Source organism: Sinocyclocheilus rhinocerous, unplaced genomic scaffold, assembly GCF_001515625.1.
Source record: "Sinocyclocheilus rhinocerous isolate Xijiao unplaced genomic scaffold, SAMN03320098_v1.1 scaffold405, whole genome shotgun sequence".
NCBI lineage: Eukaryota > Metazoa > Chordata > Actinopteri > Cypriniformes > Cyprinidae > Sinocyclocheilus > Sinocyclocheilus rhinocerous.
This window is the reverse complement of record NW_015630351.1, coordinates 195,648-203,410: the sequence shown is the minus strand read 5'-3', so window position 1 is coordinate 203,410 and position 7,763 is coordinate 195,648. Positions and strand designations below refer to the sequence as shown.

Genomic DNA, 7,763 nt, shown 5'->3' with positions numbered 1-7,763 from the left:
CACACACATATATATCTGTATATATATATATATATATATATACACACACACACACACCATGTTTATCAGCTTTAGTTTTGTATTTTAACATTTATCCCAGTGCAGTGCTGTGTCCCATAGACTTCCCAAATGATTTTTAATATAAATATCCAGAGCAGATAATTTTGTTTACTGATCCCTGCGGAAAAATCTGGACTCAACTTCAGCATGCATTACAAACAAGGCCAATATGCGTACTGTGTGATATTTGCCGTGCTGTATAATATGTCTCTCTCTGTCTCTCAGAGGTACCTGGAGAACAGCAGTGTGTCAGCCTGTTATAATGAGTTAATCCAGTTAGAACACGGAGAGGTTCGAGCTCAGTTCAAACTGAGGTAAGTCGAAAGCCTAAGCAGACAAGATGTTCAACGAAGACGCTGCAGTGAGACGGTCACTGAAGGCTTCAGTATTTGTTTGTGTTGTTCAAACTGAGGTAAGTCGAAAGCCTAAGCAGACAAGATGTTCAACGAAGACGCTGCAGTGAGACGGTCACTGAAGGCTTCAGTATTTGTTTTTGTTTCTGTTGTTGCAGGGCTTGTAACTCTGTTTTTACCGCATTAGAACAGTGTCAGGAAGCCGTGGAGATCAGCAGTGAAGATCATGTCATACAAGTGAGTTTTGGGATCCAAATGGATCGTCCCACTGGGATTTGGTTACATTTTTATTGAAAACAACATCCTTACAAGGCCTACTGCCTGGATGTAACGCAGTAGAGTTAAGATGGTCGCACACTAGGACAGCTCACAGGTATCACACACCGGACACTTCACGTTCATCGCATATGCGAGTGATTTACTCGTAATGTAGAGGGTTGCTAAACAGTAGTTATCATTAATTCGATTATTAACAGATTTTTTTCAATATGTGTGTTTGTTTGCTTAGGAATGGCAGGGGATCTATTTCTCACGGAGGAAGTCAGGGGACAGTATTCAGCAATATGTCAGAATCACTCCTGTGATTGGCCAGGGAGGGTGAGTCACACGATCATAAAAAAATAGTTGAAACTTCAAATGAATTAAAATTGATAATATTTAATTTTAGAATGTTAAATTTTATTATTTAATTTTAAATTAATATTTAGTAATAACTAAATTTTAATATTAAAAATAATTATAATAAATATATTTCATATATTATTTGTAAAAGTATCTGTATCGGGCGAGTACTGGAAAAAGTGGTATCGGTGTATCCCTACTAACTAACCATAGTTTCTGTCAAAATGCAATGGTTACTACAATTAGTGATACTAGATTAGATTAGAATGAAATCTTTATTGAAATCCGCCATTTTGTGTCCATCAAGAGGCCTTACAGTGACAACCACAGACAGGTACATTTCTTATTTGCTTTTCCAGGTCATATTTTCATGTGAGACTAGTTTAAATCAGTGAGTATTCAATAAATGTTGACCATGTTTAATGTTTATCTATTAATAGAGCTTTCAAATTAGCACCAAAACTTTAAAGTGTGCAAGGCTCACAGGGACAGCAGTGGGCAGAAATGTTAGCTCCGCTAAAGCATCCATCCTGACAAGCCAGTGTCAGAGAGCCAGGCGGGCATCAGTGTTATTAATAACCCTCCACAGGCTCAGGTCGTGCAAATATACAACTATTCAAAAACAGCGGACTAAAAAAAAAAATGCGAAAAATAAATTTTCTAGATCAATGTTTTTGTCTACTTATTCAACAAAAATATCCTTAACACAAGATACATTTATTTCAGAAGCAAAAATAATATGGCTTGTTTTCTGAGAATGTAATTTGAATATTTGAGTACTTTTTTCTTATTTAAAGCATAAACCCCACAGAATTTTGTTACATTTATTTAAATGTTTTTCAATTTTACATTTATTTAAAACAAGGAAAAACTGTATATACACCGTTCAAAAATCTGGGGTCATTAATAGTTTATTTATTATCGCTTTTAAGAAATTTTAAATTAGAAATAAAAAAAAAAGAAATACAAAATGATATACAGAATATTTTTTAAATATAAAAAATAAGAAATTTTATTCATCAAGGGTGGATTAAATTGATCAAAGGTGACATGAAAGACATTTATAATGTTATAAATAATTTTTATTCAGAGACTCTTGAACTTTTGAAAAAAAAAATGGATCAGTTTCCACAAAAGTATTAATCAGCACAGCTGTTTTCAAAATTGACAACAATAATAAATGTTACTTGAGCATCAAATCAGCATATTAGAATGATTTCTGAAGGATCATGTGACACTGAAGACTGGAGTAATGATGCTGAAAATTCAGCTTTGCGCCACATTTGAAAATATATTTAAATAGAGAACAGTTATTTTAAATTGTAATAATATTTCACAGTATTATGTTTTTACTGTATTTCTGATCAATAAATGCAGCCAAGTGAGTGTCAAAAAAATCAACCCCACATTTTTACAAATTTTTATATCTGCCATTTTTCTCATATTTTTTCTTAGATATTTTCACTGGAAAATGTTACAAATACTGATTAAGAAATGAACCAAATTAAATGCACTTTCTGCTGTTCTGCTGGATTAAACAGGATAAAAATAACACACTAATTATCAGTGAACCTTCTTCTGTGGTGCAGTGTGTGTGTTTGTCTTCTCACTTAATCAGATTTCCTGACCTCACCCTTCGGGACAGTGTAACTTGGCTCTTATCCTCTTATCTACGTGTCATCTATTTATGAGTGTGTGTTTATGTGTTTGTGCACATGTATGAGTGTGAAAGTGTATGCAAAATAACCCTATTCTCTTTCTCTCGGGACCATGTAGCTTTTCCTTTCTGCTAAAACACAAACCTCACACCGCATAGATTCATTTTTGGCAGTGCTCTTTAATCTCTAACCTAAGACTGAAAATCCTGTTTCATTCATTCAAAACTTGATCATGTTAAAAGGATTAAATGTATTGCGGCGGGCAGGATTTCCGCCCAGGTGAATTCAACAGATGCTTAAACCAGGTTCTGATCAGGAACAGACCCGACAGAGTGACAAGTGATAAATACAATGTTAATCTGAGGCTCTATCCCAACCAGCCACAACAAACAACAGGCAACAAGACATTCTGTTAGTTGCTTGGTTTTCAGCCACATTGTGTGAATAAACCTCAATCATTCCTAGCCATATCGGCCTAGAAAATAGCAACTTTTCATTTTCCTTCGGTCTTAGTACACAATGTAATTACAGAAGAGTGAAGTTGAGCCTATTTTAAAAAAAAGTGGAGTGTTCCATATTGTCCTATCCTAACAAAACCATACATCAATGGAAAGCTTATTTATTCAGCTTTCAGATAACTTAAATAAAAAAAAATAAAAAATAAAAAAATTTTAATTGACCCTTATGACTGGTTTTGTGGTCCAGGGTCACATATGTCTGAAAAGTGAAAGTATTTATGAGTACTTAGATTTACAACACCATTCAAAAGTTTGGGGTCGGTAAGTCTCTTCTGCTCGCCAAGCCTGCTTTTATTTGATGAAAAATAAATTTAAATATATTTTAAAATGTAATGTATGCCTGTGATGAGTATAGTTCCTAGCCATATCGGCCTAGAAAATAGCAACTTTTCATTTTCCGTCCGTCTTAGTACACAATGTAACTACAGAAGAGTGAAGTTGAGCCTATTTTCAAAAAAAGTGGAGTGTTCCTTTATGTCGCTTGGGTATGTTTTTAGCAAGAGCCAACAAAAACATTGTATGAGTCAAAATTATCGATTTTTCTTTTATTCAGCTTTCAGATAACTTAAATAAAAAAAAATAAAAAATAAAAAAATTTTAATTGACCCTTATGACTGGTTTTGTGGTCCAGGGTCACATATGTCTGAAAAGTGAAAGTATTTATGAGTACTTAGATTTACAACACCATTCAAAAGTTTGGGGTCGGTAAGTCTCTTCTGCTCGCCAAGCCTGCTTTTATTTGATGAAAAATAAATTTAAATATATTTTAAAATGTAATGTATGCCTGTGATGCAAAGCTGAATTTTCAGCATCATTACTTCAGTCTTCAGTATCACATGATCCTTCAGAAATCATTCTAATATGCTTATTATTTTTGTGCAAACATTCTTTTTTTTTCAGGATTCTTTGATTAATAGAAAGTTCCAAAAAACAGCATTTGAAATACAAATCTTTAATCTTTAAACATCTTTATTGTCACTTTTAATTACTTTAATGTGTCATTGCTGAATAAAAGTATTAATTTCTTTCAAATAAAATGCTTACTGACTTCAAACTTTGTAAATTGTGTTATATATATAATATTTTATATAAAGATTATATTTATATTTAATAGCATTTAATTATGTAATTAATTAAATGTAATATTACATTAAATATTTTTTAAATGTAATGTATTTATATTACTATATCACTTTTTTACATAAAGGAATTTATTCAGTAGAATTTTTGTTTTTGTGATGGTATTGGAATTAGTATCAAATATTGACATTTATTAGTATAAATATTATATTTCATTACACTTAATAATTACTGTATTTAAATAATATATTTAAGGTTTATAATGTTTAATGTATTGATACTGATATTAATATTTCACTTTTTAAATAAAGGATTTTGTTTTTGTGACGGCATTGAAATTAGTATCAAGTATCGACTTGTATCTGTATGGACTGCTAAAATTTTGGTATTGTGACAAATTCGTGGCATATTGTAGACGATTCTTTCCAAGAACCACCCACTTAGACAGGAAAGGGACATCTGACCGATATTTCAACAACCAAGCATTTCGTGGACTGCCTGGGACTAGTAAACTCTGTAAACTTCCCCACTGTATTCCACACAAAACATAATCACCCTCTAATATTCATCTGACACCTGATTTCATTTGCACATTTGTCATAGTTATGTTGTTGCCAGAAAGTTTACACTGAGATCAGTGAGAGGTTTAAACGATTGGAGATCAGTGTGTGTGTGTGTGTGTGCGTGCGTGCGTGCGTGCGAGTGAGAGAGAGAGAGCTGATCAGAAATCTGTGTTTGCAGGTTCATAAGTTGAGTAAAGAAGAAAAATGCTGTGGTGAACACTCACAATCAGGTACAACACCAGACCGTCTGTCCTTAACAGTTTGTTTGTTTACTGTCTGTGTTGCACTGTTGCGTAATTAGCACACTGTAACCCATAATGGCTCTTTATAGATTAGTTTTTTTGTAACATGCTGTGAAGCACACAAAAATGTGGATGGAAATGCACAGGTCAATGCTGCATTGAGAAGCAGAGGGAAAAATAGAGAGATAGTGGTGCAGAATAGACAGATGGCTGCAATGCACCCTGGGACATTTGAGTGTCAGACTGTTAAAATTAGCCATAATAATTTGCTTGCCAATATATTTGCGTGCATGTGCATATGTGACATGACACAATAAGTAACAGTGTTTACCATTTCACATCATTTGTGCTGCTTTGTTTGTACTACATTAAAAAAATGGTATAAAATGAAAAAGAGAGACTGTTAACTGTTGTTCTTAAACAAAATTTGAATGTATAAAATTAATAGAAATCAATTTGTCTGTCTTTCATACTGCATTAAAAAGAAACAGAAAACAGAAATAAAATGAAGTAAATTTATCCAAGAAAATATTAGTGCCACTAATTAATAAAACAGTTTTCCTAATACAATTGTTGATTTAAACCATTTAATTAAAAAAAAATATGAATATATAAAATGAATATAAATCAATTTATAAATAACTATAAAAGTTTATAGTTTATAGTTATAGTTATAGAGATTATAGTTAATAAAAAATTATATTTATTTTAATTAATAATAAGTTATATAATTAACTAATGGTTTGTGCAACCATATTGAAATTAGTGTCAATGTTCGACTTATATTAGTATAAATATATTTAATTATTTTTTAATCATTTAAATTTTAAATAATTTAATGTTTAATAACATTTAAATGTATAACATTAATATAAATCGCCATTTAAAATATAAGATATTATAGTTAATAATAAATGTAATTATATTTATTTTAACAAATTAGAGCATCTAGTCTTTTTTATTATAGTGAAAAAGGAAAAGAAAGTGTATGGTTTTGTCTCGCTCATTTTTGTCTGCTGCATGAAATCATTGCTGTGCTTGTGATGATCATAATGATGATGATGATGATGATGATGATGCAGGTGAAAATAATGGTGCTGGTTGGCTGTGTTCAGATAAGAGATGATGAATGCAGTTACGTGTGTGTGTGTTTGTGCGCACTTGCTGCACTCATTCCTTTTTTGTCCTTATCCAGAATGCAATTCCTTGCGTCGCAAGGACCGGAGGAAAGAGTCTGTGGACATCAGATCCATCAGCTCTTACAGCAGCGATGGTAAGAGAAAGAGAGGATGTTTCAACACAATACACCAGAAGAAACGAGTGAAAGAGAATCCCTTTATCAGTTCAGAAGTAATTATGAAGAGAAACAGAGCAGTAAAGAGATTTGTGTTAATGTGTGCACTTGAGTGTGTGTTTATAATGTGTTTGTGTTTTATGTGAGTCAGAGTGTATGTGTGTGTGTGTGTGTGTGTGTGTGTGTGTGTGTGTGTGTGTGACGTGGCCAGCGTTGATGACATCAGCACACCCACAGTCTCAGTGCACTCTGACGCAGACAGAGCTATTTAAAGAGCTCTTCTCCTTTCTCTCTCTCTCTCTCCCTCTCTCTCTCTCTCTCTCAGCTCCCAGTCTACAGAACCGCAGATATTCCTCTATGGCCAGAATCCACTCCATGACTATTGAGGCTCCGATCACTAAGGTACGCCTGCGTTATTATACACACCTGAAGACAAAAAAAACATAAACCTGTATGAACCATTATAACCACCTGATTCAATACAGATAAAAAAAAATCAGTACCAAAGCCACTGGAAGGCAAGCCTGCAACCTTTAGCCAAAAAAGCGTAACTGCTGAAGCTAACGCTTCCGCTTTGGCAGTACGCAGGAAAGGAGACCAGAGGCCGTTTTGTTTGAATGGACGTCAATGGAGGAGAGGCTTCACTACGCTGAATAAACAGCTTTTTTGAGGAAACAGCTTATTATTTAATGAATCGACAGCCTATTGGCTAATCTCCAACATGTTTTACACTAAACAATACTTTTGAATTGAACTATTTTTAGAGTTTACACCCAAAAAAATGCCGTTTTATGAAAGAAGTTACTGACTTTTTGTGACAGGTGGGATTCAGCGTACAGCATTTCTCATTCATTCCTATGGTATCCGTAAATGGCGATTGAGTGTCGCACAACTCTGACTGAAATTCAGTGACGTCAAGGCTGTAATGTAATGTGGTTATTAAGGCACACGTGATCCAAGTTGATCGTTATGCTTTCTCCAATAGTAGGTAATACAGACCCTCTCATCTCCCAATAGTGAGACAATCTCTGGCAGTACATCAAAAACCATAGTAAACAAAAAGCTGTGAAACGGCCACATCCTACAGGAAGTTCAGTTTGAGCTTGAATGACAGGAAGGGGGATTTACTGAATTGTAATTCACAGAAATTCTTCTGTGTTAATTTAAAGGGATAGTTCACCCAAAAATGAAAATTTGATGTTTATCTGCTTACCCCCAAGGCATCCAAGATGTAGGTGACTTTGTTTCTTCAGTAGAGCACATATGATGATTTTTAACTCCAACCGTTGCAGTCTATCAGTCGTATAATGCATGGCAATGGTAACAAAATCTATGAGAGTAAAAAAAACATGCACAGACAAATCCAAATTAAAC

The 7,763-nt window shown here is 33.6% G+C and overlaps 1 pseudogene; it reads left to right on the top strand.

Moving 5' to 3' along the window:
* LOC107740198 (high affinity cAMP-specific and IBMX-insensitive 3',5'-cyclic phosphodiesterase 8B-like) overlaps positions 1 to 7,763 on the top strand; it is a 43,474-nt pseudogene that overhangs the window by 19,063 nt on the left and 16,648 nt on the right.